This window comes from Budorcas taxicolor, chromosome 21 (genome assembly GCF_023091745.1).
Source record: "Budorcas taxicolor isolate Tak-1 chromosome 21, Takin1.1, whole genome shotgun sequence".
NCBI lineage: Eukaryota > Metazoa > Chordata > Mammalia > Artiodactyla > Bovidae > Budorcas > Budorcas taxicolor.
In genome coordinates this window covers 18,578,001-18,596,839 of record NC_068930.1, presented here as the reverse complement: position 1 = coordinate 18,596,839, position 18,839 = coordinate 18,578,001, and the positions used below count along the sequence as shown (strand labels likewise).

At 44.6% G+C, this 18,839-nt stretch overlaps 2 non-coding genes across 2 annotated transcripts; one reads left to right on the top strand and one right to left on the bottom strand.

Moving 5' to 3' along the window:
* Positions 1-3,713: 3,713 nt before the first annotated feature.
* On the bottom strand, positions 3,714-3,785 carry TRNAE-UUC (transfer RNA glutamic acid (anticodon UUC)). Its single transcript has one exon. It is a non-coding gene; the product is annotated as a tRNA-Glu (tRNA).
* Positions 3,786-8,548: 4,763 nt separating this feature from the next.
* On the top strand, positions 8,549-8,651 carry LOC128067169 (U6 spliceosomal RNA). The gene has a single exon (XR_008201370.1). It is a non-coding gene; the product is annotated as a U6 spliceosomal RNA (small nuclear RNA).
* The last annotated feature ends 10,188 nt before the right edge of the window (positions 8,652-18,839 follow it).

Below are 18,839 nucleotides of genomic sequence, written 5' to 3'. Positions count from 1 at the left end.
ATTTCCCCTACTCTGGGCTTCATTTTCTCATCTGTAAAATGGGTATAATAACTTTCTTATCTGTATTTATTACATACTTTTGTTACAAGAAGTAAATTACTTAATACACATGAAGCCTTTAGAACATGACTTGATATATGGCCAAATACTATATTAATATGTGTAGAATGGATTAAAGGCCAGTTCTGGGACAAGAACAGAACACAAAATTGGAATAGTGGAAAACAAAATTGGTTGACCCTGCACCAGAAGGCAGCCTAAAGAAGAAAAACAGTAATGAGGCAAGAGTTTCCAAGGCAATTGCCCTAAGTGGAGCTGAAATATTCACATTCAAAGCATCTTTTTTGTTTTTTTAAGTTGTGTGTCAGCCTGGGTTACAGACCAGGATCTTAGCAGACATAGTCCTCCTTCCCAGCTGTGGACTCCAGGAGAGGACTTTGGCCTCACTGGACCAGCAGGTCCTGTCTGCTCGGCTTCCAGACCTGGTGCTTGAGGCGCGTGGCTGGAAACCTCTTCCGGGGGGATGGGTTTGCTCAGGGCAAGGCTTGCTCTTCAAGGAAGGACCGCTGCTTCACAAAGGCCCGGGACCATTTCCAAAGTCAATGCACAGAACTGCTGAGAAACCACGGCCGCTTTTGCTTCTCCTGCTGTCTAACTCTGGTACACAAGCACAACGTGAAATATTGAAATTCCAGCGACAGAGCCAACTGTGCAAATTCCTGATGGGCAAATTGAGGCCCATTATCCGTAATTACACTTGCCCGAATAACATGCCAGAGAGACCCTGCTTTCCAGCCGTCAGTAATCTCAGCTGCTGCCCTGTTGCCAAATGTGTTCAGGGAAAGTCCCAAGAATGGAGCTGAGCAGCACTCACAGAGGAGTCTTGGCAGCCTCCATCAGGCAACCCAAGTCTCCCCTGCTTAGCCCGTCCGAACGGCTCTATAGCTCTCAGGATAAACTGGTTAGTTAGGCTTATCATCACCTGGTCCATCTCCAGCTTGAGCTTTTTCTCCCCTTCTTCACTCAAGCCGCATGAATGACTTGTTCACCATAAACGACCTGGTCTTCAGTTCCATCCTGTGGTCCTTCACTAAGGCGCTTTCCCAAATGTGAGTTAGTCCTTCTCCTTGGAGTTGCCTCATGGCTAATTCCAGTTCATCCATAAGCACTTAGCTCTGTCCCTTTCTCTTCTCTGTGAAGCCTGTCTTGACTCCTTCAGGCTGTATATAATTCCTTTTTGCCAGGACCCCCTAGTATTGGGTTGGCCAAAAAGTTCGTTCAGGTTTTTCCACACCATCTTATGTAAAGACATGAATGAACTTTTTGCCCATCCCAATACCTGTAGCCACACAACACAGCATGATCGTTCTGTTTGATTTGTTTATCTCTCCAACTAGGCTATGAGCTCCCCAAGGTCAGGGACCATATCTTATGAGGGTATCTTAGAGCCTAGTGCGATATCTAGCATCCCTAGGCAACCATCCAGGAGCTGTTGGCTGCATGAACAAATGATGTCTTCCTCTGTGTGTGTGCACTCAGTCATGTCCAACTCTTTGTGACGCCAAGGACTGTAGCCTGCCAGGCTCCTCTGTCCATGGGATTTCCCAAGCAAGAATACTGGAGTGGGTTGCCATGCCCTCCTGCAGGGGATCTTCCTGACCCAGGAATCGAACCCAAGTCTCTAGTATCTCCTGCATTGGCAGGTGGATTCTTTATCACTGTGCCACCTGGGAAGTCCTACGTCTTTCTTGCTTGAGCACTAATGAATTACTCCTTCATTTGGTTAGATCAAAAGATTCCTTTCTTGGGATTACTGCTCAAGCCAACTTTAAAAGCAGCCAGTGAAAATCCAAGAAGAGTATTTCGTTGATACATTGAAGATAAATGCAACTTACCACATACCCTTCTATCTTTAATATTGTTTAATCTAAAGAGGCTGGGTTCCCTAGGTATATAATAGAACATAAAGACTTAATTAACCTTACTGCTTCTGTTTCATCATGATGCACTTATGAAGGCCTTATTTAAATATGATTTGCTATTAGTCTGCTTGTAGTTATCAAAGTCCAAAGGTTTTTTGTTTGATTTTTATTCATGGCATTGCTTGAAGTGTAACTATTAAGAAATGTTTATTTTGGACAGAAGAGCAAAAACCTAGCTATTTAAGTGATTGTATCCCCTCACTGCAGACTTTCTGTACGTCTAGCCATGTCTCTTGTGATAACATCGTGGCTGTTCAAAACATTCTGGGATCTCAATTTTTTTTTGCTTTCAGAGATAGTGGATGAGACTTGCTTAAAGATTGGTCTTGTTACTCTAGAACCCAGAAGAGCAACAACGAACAGTATCGTTCATTGAAATGTTCACATTTTTTCACTTCTGAACACTGCATAAGGTTTTCCAAAGGTTGAATATGCACACCATTAGAGGAATATGTTAGGTTATATGCACATGACTTTAAATTTAAAAATTAATAGGTTATATAATTAACTTAATGTGCATTCATAATATTGCCAATATAGGGCTTCTCAGATGGAACAGTGGTGAAAAATCTGCAAAAGAGACATGGGTTCAATCCCTGGATCCGAAGACCCCCTGGAGGAGGAATTGGCAACCCACTCCAGCATTCTTGCCTGGAGAATCCCATGGACAGAGGAGCCTGGCAGGCTACAGTCCACGGGTCGAAAAGAGTCAGACATAACTAAGCGACTGAGCATACACACACAATAATATTATTAACATAACATACATATAACAAGCACAGCCAATTCATAATTTCATGAATACTGCTTAAAGAAAAATTAAACTTATAATACAGAGAGTTATCTGCTGAAAAATGTTAAACAATCATACATGTTAGAGGGTAAGACAAAGATAGTGAAGAAGGCACAGACAGGAATGAAGCGTGAGGAACACTGATGGAATGAAAAGAGCAGAAGCTGTTGGGTTCCCATTATTTTACAGATTAGCTGGAAGCCTGCAGGCAAATTACTTAACCTCTGTGAGCTGGGATTGCTTATTCCTACAATGAGAAGAGTGAGTTGCAGAAAGGTTCATGGAGTAACTAGGATAGGACCTAAAGGGCTCCATGGTGAGAACTGGAGTTTTTCTTTAAAAAACTCACATCCATTATCATAGGACAAAGAGGAGTCTATTTTAAAAAAGTTGCCTGGGCTTCCTTGATGGTCCAGTGGCTAGGACTCCACGATCTCAAGGTAGGGGGCTTGGGTTCCAGGGGGTTGGGGAACTAGATCCCACAAGATTGAGGATGCCACGTGCTGCAACTTAGATCTGGTGCAGCCAAATAATTTTTTTTAACTTATAAAAAATAATAAAGAAGTTGCTACCAAAAGAGAAACTTCATTAAATGTGATAAGCCAAAGCAAGCAGCTTGTTGGATAGAAAAAGTGAAAGTGGAAGTTAGTTAGTCGCTCAGTTGTGTCTGACTCTTTGCGACCCCATGGACCGTAGTCCCCCCAGGCTCCTCTGTCCATGGAATTCTCCAGGCAAGAATACTGGAGTGGGTAGTCATTCCCTTCTACAGGGATCTTTCCGACCCAGGAATTAAACCTGGGTCTCCTGCATTGCAGGCAGATTCTTTATCACCTGAGCCACCAGGGAAGCCTCAGCCTACTGGATAACTTCTCAACAACTGTTTTTCTTCCTTTTTTTCCCCCTAGTTATGCCACATGACATTCTGGTCAGGATCTTAGTTCCCTGGCCAGGAATCAAACCTGGGCCTCGGCAGTGAAAGCACCAAGTCTTAACCACTGGACCGCCAGGGAGCTCCCTTGGCAATTCTTAAAGTTCAACATGTTCATTTGAACCTACTCACCTGAGCTTGTTTGGTGAGGCCCCAATCATATAATGATGGAGTCAAGTAGCCAAACCTTATACAATGCTAAATATTGATGCTTCTCTTGAACTCTAGAAGTTTCTAAACCCCTAGAGATTAAGCCAATGGGAAACTGCCCTTTGCTGACCCTTACAATGTCTCCCTCTATCTCTTTACTTTGGCCAACTGGAAGCTCATAGAAATGTAAATCTCAGTGCTAGAACTCTCTATTACCCAATGAATGACTTGCTCCTCCCCCTTCTCTACGCTTTCTTTGCTAACATGCACTGTCCTTGCCCCTGACATTTTTTATTCTCACTTTACTTTTAATTACACAGGTTCTCATTTATTTTGCAACAAGAAAGGAAGAGTACCCAAGTGCCTTTGTCAGCTCGGGCTGCCATAACAAATACCATAGACTGGGTGGCTTAAGCAACAGGTATCTATTATCTCACAGTTCTGCCAGCTAGAAGCTTGAAATCAGGGTATTGGCACAGTCAGGTGTTTGTGAGGCCTTTCTTCCTGACTTGCAGATGGCCACCTCCTTCTGTGTGCTCATTTGATGGGGGACGTGGGGGAGAGGGGGACAAAGGGCAAGCCCTCCTTTGCTGTTATTCAGTCACTAAGTTGTGTCTGACTGTTTGTGACCCCAGGGACTGCAGATCACCTGGCTTCCCTGTCCTTCACCATCTCTTGGAGTTTGCTCAAACTCACGTCCATTGAGTCGATGATGCTATGCAACCATCTCATCTTCTGTCATCCCTTCCTCCTCCTGCCCTCAATCTTTCCCAGCATCAAGGTCTTGTCCAGTGAGTCGGCTCTTTGCATCAAGTGGCCAAAGTATTGGAGCTTCTGCTTCAGCGTTTTATTAAGGCTGAAGCCATTTATTAATTTTCTAAAAAATGTACTTTTTTATTATTTTTGGTTGCACTGGGTCTTCCTTGCTGTGCTCCGGCTTTCTCCAGTTACAGTGCACGGGGCCTACTTGTAGTTATGGTGCCCAGGCTTCTCACTGCGGTGGCTTCTCCCGTTGCTGAGCATGGGCCCAAGAGTGCAGGCTCAGCAGCTGTGGCTCAAGGGCTTCGCTGCCCCACAGCATGTGGGATCTTTCCAGACCAGGAATTGAACCAGTGTCTTCTGCGTTGGCAGGTGGATTCTTTACCAATGGATCACTAGAGAAGCCTGGACACCACCTTTATTACCTCATCTAACCCTAAACACCTCCCCGAGGCTCCATCTCCAAACACCGTCACACTGTGGGGGAGAGGGCTTCAGTATAGGAATTTCAGGGTGGACACAAACATTCAATCTACAGCATTAAATAAATAAGCAGATAATACAAGTCACATCATCTTTTACCAGGAGACAGCAATTTATCATCTGTGACCCACAAGAATTCCCACACCATCCAAAAGCCTTCTTTCTTGGATCAGTCACTCTAAAACCAGGTAGACAAGCTAACAGTGGACAGAAATCTTGGTTGTCATGCTGAGTCAAGCATATACCCTTGGTTGTTCCTCAGTCATCACGGATTCACAAAAGATGAGCAGGATCTTTTGATGTATCATTTTAGTGATTTCTCTTTCTCATTCTGGTTGGTTGCCCTATGTGTAGGTAACCTATAATGGAAGCCTATAGGATGGCAGGCAAGGATTTTATCATCTCATCTGATCTCACAATAATCCTGAGAGTATCGATTATTACCCCCACCCTACTTTATATGTGAGAAACTGGATCTCATCGAAATTTACGTAGAGCAAGTAACCATTCACTGGGGAGTCCAGATTTGAACCCAAGTCTGTCTGAGTCCAATGCGTTAGTTGCTCAATTGTCTTTGCAACCCCATGGTCTGTAGCCCCCAGGCTCCTCTGTCCATGGGATTCTCCAGTAGAGTGGGTTGCCATGCCCTTCTCCAGGGGATCTTCCTGACCTAGGGATTGAACGCAGGTCTCCTGTACTGCAGGAGAATTCTTTACCATCTGAGCCACCAGGGAAGCCCAATGGAGACTTTAATGAATAAAACAGACTAAAAAAAAATCCACCTTTATGACTCACATTCTAGTTATGGAAGACAGACAACAAAGAAAACAAACAAGTAAAATAAGTCGTGTATTGCATGGTGAAAACGTAAAACCAGAACAGGGAGGGGGACAAGGTTACTGGGTTAGAGGAAGTCATAATCGAAATGACTTTAGTCAGGAAAAGGCCTTACTGAGGAGACAGTTAAGCAAAGATACGAAAAAGATTCAGTTCTATCAGACTGTCATTAACTCTGAGGCCCCAAAACCTCAAGGGAGAGGGACTTTTCTTCCCCCCGAGAGGGACTTCTGTTTTGAAAAGCCATTGTGTCAGGACTTTTTCTCTTGCAAGTGATACAAAAATAGATTCAAAATGACTTAAGCAAAAAAGTGGGAATTTATTAGCTCAGGAAATTGAAAAGTCCAGGTCAGCTTTAAGGGTCAAACAATGTCATTAGGACACAACCCATAGGGTGCAACCACAAAACAAGGTCATTAGGACCTTCTTCATTTGTATCTGTCTTACTCTGTTCGAGCTGCTATAACAGAAATGTTGATGCCACAGACTGGGTGGCTTATTTTATTTAGTTTGTTTTCGGTTGTGCTGGGTATTCACTGTTGCTCATAGCTTTTCTCTAGTTGTGGTGAGCTTGTTTCGGGGCTCAGGCTTCTCATCTTGGTGGCTCCTCTTGCTGCGGAGTGCAGGCCCCTCTGGGCACTCAGACTTCAGTTAGCTAGAGCACACAGGCTCAGAGGTTGTGGTGCACAGGCTTAGTTGCTCCCCAGCACGTGGAATCTTCCTGGACCGGGGATCAAATCGATGTCCTCTGTATTGGCAGGTAGATTCTTATTTACTGCACTACCAGGGAAGTCCAACTGGGTGGCTTAAACAGCAGACATTCAGTTCTCTCAGTTCTGGAGGCTTAGAAGTCTGAGATCCAGGTGCTGGATCCAGGTGCTAGCAGGTCAGTGTCTGATGCGGGCTGGCTTCCTGCTTCACAGATGGGTGTCTTCTCACTGTGTCCTCACATTGCAAAAGGAGCAAAAGAGAGCCCTGGAGTCTCTTTCATAAAGGCATTGAGCTTCACCCATTGATGAGGGCTCCACCTTCATGCCCTAACGTCTCCCAAAGGCCCTATTAGTCTATTTCATTCATTAAAGTCTAACTGGTACTAACTGGTACCGTCACACTGGGGTTAGGATTTCAACATATGAGTTTGGGGCTGGAGTGCAGCCATTCAGTCCACAGCAGTATCTCTGCTTTCCTCTGTGGTAATTTTTTTTTAATAATAGATATATATGTATCTACTACATATATGGTTTAGCTCTACTATATATATATACAGTTGCTTGAGGCATGCGTGATCCTAGATCCCAGACCAGGGATCGAGTCCCCTGCATTGGGATCATGGAGTCTTAACCAATGGACCACCCGGGAAGTCCCTCCTCTGTGCTGACTTCATTCTCTAGCTCTGCACAGAGGGAAACTGGCTGCTCTCAATTCTAAGTCAACATCCTGCCAGGTGAAAACCCAGAAGGTAAGAGACGGTGTCCTTCTACCTATAGCACAAGCAAAAGTCTCATTGGATATCATAGGTTGCAGGCTCATCTGGACATGTAACTGTGATCCAGAAGAGAACACAGTGCTCTGATTCACTGGCAGGGTCACCTGCCTGCCCCTGGCATCCTTGGGAGAGTCAGCTTACTGACAGCAGGGAAGGGCGGGGCTCAGAGGAAACCTGGGGTGTTTCAGGAAGGAAATGAATGACTGCTAAGCGGAGAATGCAATAAGTATTTGCTATATCTCTGATTTTAAAATGATTTGTGTTATTCCATTGTGTGCAATGTTGATCCAGTGAGCTCCATGCCCAAAGGGTGGTTCGGAAGAGATTTCTCCCCAAGAGATGGCCTGCGGATAGCTGTTTAAACTTACCCAGTGGGACTGGTGGCTTCTGGGCTCTCTTGCCACCAGACAGATGTATGGGCAGCACACTCATGGGCAGTCAGCCCCTGGAGGATGGCTGGCTGTGTGGTTTCGGCTTGGCACCTCCTGCATTTCCTCTTGTGGTCTTCAGAGAGCCACATCATCATAATAGTGCCTGACATCATCAATGTCACCAGTTTGTGGCTTTCAGAGTTTTATTCCACTTACATGGAATACCATGTTACTGATTGGGTCTGACAACCTGCCAAAATTTCAGTCCTAAATTCTGAAAACAGAGCCCACTACTTCATTTTTTTTTATAATTATTATTTTAAAAGTGTATTTATTTCTTTTTGGCTGGGATGGGTCTTCATTGCTTTGCGTGGACTTTCTGTAGTTGTGGCGAGTAGGGGTTATTCTTCACTGTGGTGTGCAGGCTTCTTATTGCAGTGGTGTCCCTCGTTGTGGACCACGGGCTCTAGGGCACTGTCTCAGCAGTTGTGGCACACTGGCTTAGTTGCCTCAAGGCATGTGGGACCACCAGACCCCTAGGGAAGTCCCAGAGCCCATTACTTTAGTAGAACATCACTGTTTTCCTAGGAAGTTCCATGTCTGTGCTTTGGGTTAGATGGTCCTAACCACTTGGATCTTAACACACACTTGTGGGGGTAATCGAGGCAATCATGTGACTTCCTAAGCTTGGGTTTTCTTATTTGCACAATGAGGTGACTAGGAAGAGTGAATGTGTATAAAGAAGCTGGGGCTGGCATAGTGCTCATTTTGGCAGCACATATACTAAGACTGGAATGATACAGAGAAGATTAGCATGGCCTCTGCACAAGGATGACAGGCAAATTTCATCCTTGAAATTTGAACACGTGAAGCGTTCCATGTTTTCGCTCTGTGGTGACCTGAATGGGAAGGCAGTGCAAAGGGGAGGGGACACATGGAAACGTGTTACTGAGTCTAAGCTGGCAGCGCTTGCCCCAGAGAGGCCAGTAAATCCAAGGATGAGGTGTTGAGGCAAGGAATACGACTTCATTGGGAAAGCCAACTGACTGAGAAGATGGCGGAGTAATGTCTCAAAATAATCGTCTTGTCAGGGTCTGGATGCCAGGTTCTTTCACGTATCAGAGATGGGGGGAGGTTAAGAAAACAAAGTAAAAAAGCTATTTACTCTTGCAAGTATCTTCTAGAATGGCAAGCCTCAGGCGGGGGGAATATGTTCACTCCTTCCTTCCTGCCATCTATAGGTGGACAGGGTTCTGAACGAAAGCATGTTAGCAAAGGGGCAGGGTTCTCTGCGGCGGGCCATTTCATGTGAATATAATAACAAAAGTGGCCAAAGAAACAGATCTAGCATGAAAGAGTCAAAATCGAATCTTCTCTGTTAAAAACAACAACAACAAAAACTTAAAAGAAACTGTAGGAATATTTTATGATCATGAAAGTGAGGAAGGAATTCTCAAACAAGATACAAAAAGTTTAAATCATAATGAAAAAGACTGATGGGTTCAACTATATTAAACTAAAAAACTTCATCAAACAGCATTTTGAAAAAAATGAACAGCTAAGACACCAAAGAGGCTTCCCTGGTGGCTCAGCGATAAAGAATCCATCTGCCAATGCAGGAGATGCAGGTTCGATCTCTGGCTCGGGAAGTGGCAATCCACTCCAGTTTTCTTGCTTGGAAAATTCCATGGACAGAGGAGCCTGGTAGTCTACAGTCCATGGTATCGCAAAGAGTTGGACACAACTGAGCAACTGAACAACAAGATTATCAAAGAAGAAAAGGAAGCAGTTAGCATATGGCCTGGCACACAGTGGAGTCTCAGAAAAATTTTTTCCTCTTCCCTACTCCCTTTTATCAGGAGGCCATTATCATTCTCCCTTGGAGTCGATGTTATGCAACTTACAGATAAGCCTGTCCATGAAGAGGAATGAGCAGGTCGAGCAAGTCAGCCCTGGGGCGTAGCTGGGGGCTGTGCAGTTGAGTAGAAGATAGGGTTTGGAATTAGACTGGGCTTTGAATTCAGAAGGCCTTGGGAAAATAACTTAAATATCTCAGAGTCATTTTTCTCATCTCCAAAATGAGAAAAACATTTATTGCTCTTTATGGCTGTCATGAAGATAACTGAAATAATGTGTGTGAGAACCTGGCACACTGAGGTCTTCAGTAAGTCTTAATTCTGTTTTTAAAAGTCACTAATGCTTAAGTGAAATCTGATTAGCAATCAAGAAACGCACACGAAATGCCCAGAGAGAATTATCTATTTTTCTATAGACTGGAAAGCCCAGACTTTTCCCCTATTTGCTTGTGTGATGTTTTTTGTTATTTTGGAGGCTGAGCCAGAGGAAACAAAAGGTGGCCAGGCAATCTGTCATGTGTGAAGAAATGCTATGTGTCAGGGGTGGGAAACCAAGTAAATAAAAGATAAGATCCTTGCCCTTGAGAAGCTTCTGACTTAAGATAAATAAAACATGCAAAAGAAGCAATTTAAAAAACTTGTGAACAAAAAATAATAGCCTGCTTGTCAAATGCCAAGGTAGAGTGAAGGTGTGACCAGAGCTGGGTGTGAAAAGTCAGGGAGATTTTTTTTTTTGCCTAAAAAAATTTTTATTTATTTGGCTTCACGGGATCTTTAATAGTGGCACGTGAGATCTAGTTCCCTGACCAGGGATGGAACCCTGGTGCCCTATATCAGGAACGTGGAGTCTTAGCCACTGGACCATTAGGGAAGACCAGGGAAGTTTCTAAGGACAGAGATTAGCAAGGAGAAAGGGCCCCAGCAGAAGCCCAGAGAAAGAATGAAACATCTCCTACATGTCAATTTACCTGCACAGAAGGAAAGATTGTATGGAGATAATGAGATAACAAGTCAAGAGGCTCTTAGGCAACTGAATGAGGTCAATCAAGTCAGTGTTTTGACCTGTTACTAGTGCTGGTAACCAAAACAAATCCAGCCTCCCCAGACAGACTGGTTGGAAGAAGGGTTGAAACTCTCACCCATACAAGGTGGGGACCATCCCTGTACTTTTATTGAAGTGTGAACTTTCTGGTGACTATTACAAGGGGGCAAGGCTACCTTTCTCCGGGTAGGGCTGCACTGAACAAGAGCTAGAAGTCTCTTCAGTCAGTTTAGTCGCTCCAGTCAGTTTAGTTGCTCAGTCGTACCCGACTCTTTGTGACCCCATGGACTGCAGCACGCCAGGCTTCCCTGTGCATCACCAACTCCCGAAGCTTGCTCAAACTCATGTCCATCAAGTCTGTGAGAAGTCTCTTAGGTGCTGTTATTTCAGCACAGAGCAAGTCAAGGTGTGGCCTCTCGTTGGAGCTTAGGTCACTGGATTGTTACCTTCACAGTCCAGCAGAGAGGATGCTGAAGACAAGGTTTCTATGTCTAGACACTGGTCTGCAGTTTCATCTTCCCAAGCCTGCCAAAGCTTCTGAATAGAACTTCCTCTCTGCTATTCTCTATAACTAGGTGACATCATGGCATGCTGGTTCTGGGCATATGGCTCTGTTTCTTTCTGGCTGGGTAATTTAGGCAGCTAACAATAGGAACCTTGATGGGGAAGATTGAAAGCAGGAGGAGAAGGGGATGATAGAGGATGAGATATTTAGATGACATCACCGACTCACTGGACATGAGCTTGAGCAGGCTCCAGGAGATAGTGAAGGACAGGGAGGCCTGGCATGCTGCAGTCCATGGGGTTGCAAACAGTTGGACATGACTGAGTGACTGAACAGCAACAACAACAGGGATGATCTGAATACATGCAAATGTTGAAGATACTATTGATTTGGTTTCAGACTGTCGCAATAAAGCGAATATTCCAATAGAGCGAGTCGCATGAAATTTTGTTTCCCAGTGCATATAAAAGTTAGGTTTATACTATGCTGCAGTCTGTTAGTGTGCAACAGCATTATTACTAAAAAGAAACACATCCTTTAATTTAAAAACTGTTGTTAGTTTTTAATCACTAAGTCACGGATCTCCCAAGTTAATCCTTTCTTTTATTTTTATTCTTGTTTCCATTTCTACATTTTTATTGTATTTTGGGAGTGATTTCCTTCTTTTTCTCTGTGTGTGTGTTCACTCTCTCAGTCATGTCTGACTCTTTTGTGACCCCATGGACTGTAGCCTGCCAGGTTCCCCTGTCCATAGAATTTCCCAGGCAAGAATACTGGAGTGGGTTGCCATTCTCTTCTCCAGGGGACCTTCCTGACCCAGAGATCAAACCGGCATCTCCTGGACTGCATGTGGATTCTTCACCACTGAGCCACCAGAGAAGCACTAAATTAAGATACTTAATTGCTAAAAAATGCTAAATATCATCTGAACCTTCAGCAAGTCATAAGTTTTTGTAATAGTGACAGGAAAGATCACAGGTCACATAACGAACATAATTATAATGAAAACTTTTGAAATATTGCAAGAATTACCAAAATGGGACACAGTTACACGAAGTGAACAAATGCTGTTGGAAAACGGTGCCAGTAGACTTGCTTGATGCAGGGCTGCTGCAAACCTTCAGTCTGTAAAGAATGCAGTATCTACGTATGAAGTGCAATCAAGTGAGGGGCAATAAATGAGGTATGCCTGTCATATAATTCTCTTCTATGATTGCCGAGCAGGAATTAATTGAAAAGGCTTAGCCCAGTGTCTGGAACACAGTAATCACTTAACTAAATCATTATTTTTTAAATTATCTTAGACTAGTTAAGCGTTTGGTGAAGTTGGCATGCTGCTTTTCTCTAGGGCACAAAGGATAGATTTATCTGGCCCAGAATGGACTTGAATTTAGGTTAAATCCAGGTATGACTCAGGGACTTTCCAGGTGGCACTAGGAGTAAAGACCTGGTCTGCCCTGAAGGAGACGTAAAAGACTCGGATTGGATGCCTGGCCCAGGAAGATCGCCTGAAGCAGGAAACGGCAGCCCTGGTCCCACGGCAGAGGAGCCTGGCGGGCTGCAGTCCACGGGGTCGCACAGAGCTGGACACAACTGAAGCGACGCGGCATACACACACATGGACTGCGCTACGCTCGTTAACCTTCAGTATGGCAGATCAGGCGCCACTGCAGACGGAAAGACTCCACACTGGCCATATCGCTCACTAAATTTGTGACTTGGAGAAAGTTATTTACCTCCTGCTTCAGTCTCCTCAATTGGCAACTGTCGTTATCAAACTCTTGTGAGGATTAACTGGGCTGAATGGAGCACACCTGGCTTAGAGAAGTACTTGAACTTATTTTTTCCTGTTCTTCAGTTAAATAAAAGTTAAACCGGGATCTAGAGCATTGTCAGCAAGTCTTGGTGGTCTTCATCAGCTCCTTTACGGTCTAGGACAGTTTGGAAGAAGTTACGGAGAAGAAAAAGCCTGCTTGGTAAGGAGAAGGACTGAGTGGGTGAATATATTTGATGCTTGATGCAATTCCAATGAGTGTAATGACTGGAAGTTTCTCCAGACAGATGATGACATCATGTAGCCTACTTAGGTAGCAGGTTTCAGAATGAATCGCCTTGGCAGTGTTCCTAGGTTGTTTAGATAAAAGAGTGCATTTAGAATCTAGATCCACCCTATCTCTGGACCACAGCTAGCAAATGGAAGCAGCTGGATTCTCAAGGTTTCTGCTCTAGGAGGTTGAGAGGATACAGTTCTGTCGCCCTGGGCTGGGAGTGAAGATGTCGCCTCTGGTCCCACTCACTGCTTGCCCATGGGTGTGCCACTTCACCCTGGGGTTTCAGCTTCCAATGTTCTCCAAATTCCTTCCAACTTCTGGTATCTTGTAATTTCACGAACGTGCGTGTTGTTTCCTAGCTGCAGGATACGGTCTTAACGGACCCAGGCAATGCCAAAATGAAATTGCCTCATTCCTTTATGAAATCTCTCTGACTTTCTAAAAGGGGCAGGAAAGAGTTCTGTGAGATTAATAATGAGGATGAGCAAATACATCACTAAATTCAGGATGCAGAGTCTGCATGACTTGGAGGTGATGTCCTGTGATGCCTCCAACGCTCTTGCCTCACCGTGATCTGATTCTTCTTGGTTGGGAAAGATCGTTTAAAATCTCTAGCTGAAATTGTTCTCTTACATTCAGAGCTGGTTTTCAAGCCATGTCATTTCACAGAGGCTTCCCTCTGCTCTCAGACACCCAGCTGGGGCAGTCTACGACCTCTTTCCACTTGTTACTGTGGATGGATGCGTCAGAGCGAGTCGAGTCATGGGGAAAGCGTGAACTCTCCTACGTGCTCCCCAATCAGGTCCCCTCAGGGCTGTTTCCTCTGGAACCAAGCTCAGTCACTTAACTCTCCAAACAGAGATGTCTCTAAAGTTTTATGAGGTCTCTTTGTTCCCAGGTGAAGCTCTTTGCTGTGTTTATAAAACTGATAGAAGGCTTCTGCAAGAAGCCACCCATTGAAGGGTGAGAACTGGCCGCCCAGAATATGACTGGGAATTTTCTAGCACAAATATAATCACCCATTTTTGCATTTTTAAAGCACATGGCCGTTGATAAAGCCCCTTCACATGTCTTGCATGACCTTCTTGGCTTCATGATATCTCTACTTGGTAGGTATTAGTAAACCCATTTAGCAGAGGAGGAAAGTAAAGTTTAGGGAGAATACATTTTGCTCAGTCAAAATGGAGTGGATCTGGGACTGTAAAGCCAGCCCTCTGATCCATGAACAGAGCGGCACCAGGAAGTCAACTGAAGTCCACATCCCCACAGGAGGAATCTATGAACACCTCAGTTCATGATCTCATGACTCAGGGGCCCAATTTGTTTGCCAATACCATTTTTATGATGGTTTAGTCATTTTCCTGACACTATGTCTCATGCAGATCTAAATTAAGTAGATAAGATACTGGGACTGCTCGTAAGAAGACTGCAGTCCAGAGAAACAATTCAAATGGGAGAACAGGCTGGATTTTGTTTTTTGTTTCAAGTGAAGGCAGAATAAATGACAGGAGACTAAAAAAAAAAGTTCCTATAGGAAAAGTTGTTCCACTAAGGCAAGGGGAAATCATCAATACATTCTTTCCTTCATCCAGTATTAACTAGGCATCTATTATGTGTCAAGCTCTGTACTAGCAGCTGGGGATACAATGAATATAAGACTTAGTTCCACATGACAGTGCCACTGGGAGGCAGAAAAGTCAATCAGACACTGCAAATAGCTGTGATAAAGATTCCAGGAGAGATATATATGTGAAGGTTATGGTACACCAAGACAGAGACGCCTGACAGAGCAGGTAATATGACCCAAATCGTAAAGGATTAATAAAAATCTTGCCAACTAAATAAGGGGCAAATTATCATTTCAGGAAATCATCACCAAGGGACTTCCCTGGTGGTCCTGTGGCTAAGACTCCGAGCTCCCAAAGCAGGGGGCTCAGGTTTGATTCCTGGTCATAGAACTAGATCCCACATGCTGCAACTAAGACTCAGTGCAGCCAAATAATTAAAAAAAAAAATCATCCTAATTATCAGCATCATCCCTGCTACCATATAGTTATACTTCCTCTATGCCAGACACTGCTGTAAACATTCCTTAGACATGAACATATCTGATCCTTACAATAAACCATAATGAAGTTTTGTGACTATCCCTTTTATTCAGATGAGAACAGTGGACAGAGAGATTAAATGACTTACCCAACATCATGCAGTCAGGAAGTGGCAGAGTCAGGATTTGAGCCTGGGCCATCCAACTCCAGAGAGCATGGGGATGCCTACAGTGGAAGGCCCTGCTGGTGTGGAGTTGAGCAGGTGTGTGTAGATGAAGAACCGGGAGCCAGCCAGTGGAGCACAGAACACAACCAGTGCCTGCCTTTGCCATCCTCCACCCTACTTCTCTTACTCTCCTCCCATTTTCTCACTGTATTCTTCTTTTCAATTTTTAAAAAATTAATTAGCTAATTAATTTGGCTGTGTCAGGTTTTAGCTGCACAATCTTTCACTGGAGTGTTTGGGCTTCTCTAGTTGTGGCACATGGGTTTAGTTGCATATGGGATCTTAGTTCCCCAACTGGGGATCAAACCGGAGTCCCCTGCATTGGAAGGCAGATTCTCAGCCACTGGGCCAGCAGGGAAGTCCCAGGCAGTACAATCTTAAGTGCACAGCCTGAGCTTTTGAACTCCACCAGCAATGCAGATTTAGGCAGTGCATCTGCAAAAATGCCAGCCTACGGTTACAACCCCCTAGAGACAGTTGTCCTCTCTTCTTTCCTCCTGACTCTTGCTGAACGTCAAGCCCTCACTCTCTGCAGTCAAGGGTGGGTAGTATGGGAAGGGCCGGTTCACTTCAGTTTCACCAGTTTTTGAAAAAGTGCCTGTGGAAGATCTGGAAACCCCTGGCCTTGACTTCTTTCCCCCTTTTCCTGAGAAGCCAGTAAGACCACAGCTCATTTTCACAGCTCAGATGATCCAGACTAACAGATGCCTTCAGAAGAAAAGTGATGCTGAGCCTCTGCTTACTTCTCTGAGTTCTTGCAGCCTTTTAGATTTCGGTCTGGAACTTTTTAAAAAAATATTTTATCTGTTCTTTGATGGTTTTGTGGAGATGAAAAGCAAATTTATCCAGAATGCTTAGTTATTTTCAGTAAGAGGGTTCATCCAAATGACTAGTCCTTCAATTACGGGAAACTCAAAGTTCCAGGACTCACCCAGCTTTCACAGCAACCCGATGATACAGCTAACCTGATGTTTTCCAATGAGGCACATGTGATTCAGGGAATTTAAGTAACTTGCAGAAGGTCACACAGCTAACAGATAATGGGGCCAAGTTTCCAACCCAAGTTTCTCTACACTGAGTCTTTGTATTTCTCTCTCCATGGTCTCACATTTACCACTCACTAGCTGTCTGACCTTGGCGAAGTCATTTTACTTTCCTGTTCTGAAATTTCTTCATTTACAAAGTGAAGGCTGTATTGGGCTGGCCAGAAAGTTTGTTTGGGTTTTTCCATACCATCTTAGACATAAACCTGAATGAACTTTTTGGCCAACCCAATAAAATAATCTCCATCAAAGATTGTGCAGATGCAGATTTCAGGAAGATTCAGAAAGAGAAAAACAACTATCATATCTTAATGCATATATATGGAATCTAGGAAAATGGTGCTGACGAACCTGTTTGCAGGGCAGGAATAGAGGCACAGACATAGAGGACAGACTCGGGCACAGCGGGGGAAGGAGAGGGTGGGAGGAACTGAGAGAGCAGCGCTGAAATGTGCGCATTACCATGCGGGAGGCAGACGGCTAACAGGAGGGTGCTGAGTAACGCAGGGGCTCAACGCGGCACCCTGACAACCCAGAGGGGTGGGATGTGGCAGGGGGCTGGGGAGAGGCTCAAGAGGGAGGGGTCATACGGACACTTACGACTGATTCATGCTGTCGTCTGGCAGAAGCCAATTCGATGCTGTGGGCTTCCCTGGTGGCTCAGACGGGAAAGGATCTGCCTGCAACGCAGGAGATCCAGGTGCAATCCCTGGGTCAGGAACGTCCCCTGGAGACGGGAATGGCTATCCACTCCAGTATTCTTGCCTGGAGAATTCCATGGACACAGGAGCCTGGGGGGCTACAGTCCATGCGGTTGCAAAGTTTTGGACACGACTGAGTGACTAACACACTTTAATTCAATAACATAGAGCAATTGCCTTCCAATTAAAAATTTATTAAAAAACAGTTATGCAGATGAAATGACTTGGTACATGGAAAGACTAATAGCTATGTCTTGTACATAGAAAGAATTTACTACATGTCTGTGGTGGATATTAGTATTATAGTTCTCTAGGGAAGTTCTGCTTGTCTAGAATCTGGAAGTTTATGACTTGTTCAGAAGAGAACACTTGTCAATCTCTTTCTCACTCCCATAAATTCACCTTTTATGAGCTGCCCCTTGTGCATACAGCCTCTGATGCAGTATATATTTAGGTCTTCTAGAGCTCTGGGCCAAGGCCATGGGTGTCTCAGCAAGTTCGAGTCCTATTTTCCAAAGGGAGGAGTTATTTCCTTTCTGGTGCCTAGGATAAGAAAGCAGGCCTGTCTGAGTAAGTGTTTTGTAGTTACAGGATTTGTTGATCTCATTTCACCCTGTTTTTGAAGTCTTCCTTCCAGCCTCCAGACACGCAGTGGATATGTTTGAAAACAGGGATTTACTATTGTGAAGGCTCTACCATTAGGCCTTTCCTCTCTCAGACTACAGGACTCCTACAGCATTAGCCAGTTGTCTCTCTTTCTCTTTTTAAGCCTTAGCTACCTCTTCAGAGACTTCCAGACTCTCTCTGAAAACAGGGAAACAAAATTCAGCCAAGTCAGAGTTGTCCATGAGATGAGCATCCATTGAGTGCCTGCCATGAGTCAGGCACTCTCTGCTGGTACTGTGGAGGGCACGAGAGTAACCATACACAGTCCTACGACACGGGAAAAAAACATGTGAAAGTTGCTCAGTCGTGTCCGACTCTGTGACCCTGAATTCTCCAAGCCAGAATACTGGAGTGGGTTCCCTTTCCCTTCTCCAGGGGATCTTCCCAACCCAGGGATCGAACCCAGGTCTCCCGCATTGCACGTGGATTCTTTACCAGCTGAGCCACAAGGGAAGCCCAAGAATCCTGGAGTGGGTAGCCTATCCCTTCTCCAGAGGATCTTCCCGACCCAGGAATCGAACTGGGGTCTCCTGCATTGCAGGCTCTCTGTTGGCATTGTGGAGGGGATGAGAGTAACCATAACACAGTCCTATGACAAGGGGAAAAGGCGTATGGGCCACAAATGATGTTTTATTTAACAACAGAAGATTGTCATAAAGCCATACTTAGGGACAGGTACATTGAATAGCTACTTGGGTCGGGTGCAAAGAAGTCAGAGGGGTGAAAGGGAAGTGTGTGGATGTGTGCATATGTTTTGTATTTGGCGTTAGGGCTCCTCTTAGGGATTCCCTCATAGCTCAGTCAGTAAAGAATCTGCCTGCAATGCGGGAGACCCGGGTTTGATTCCTGGGTGTGAAAGATCCCCTGGAGAAGGAAATGGCAACCCACTCCAGTACTCTTGCCTGGAGAATC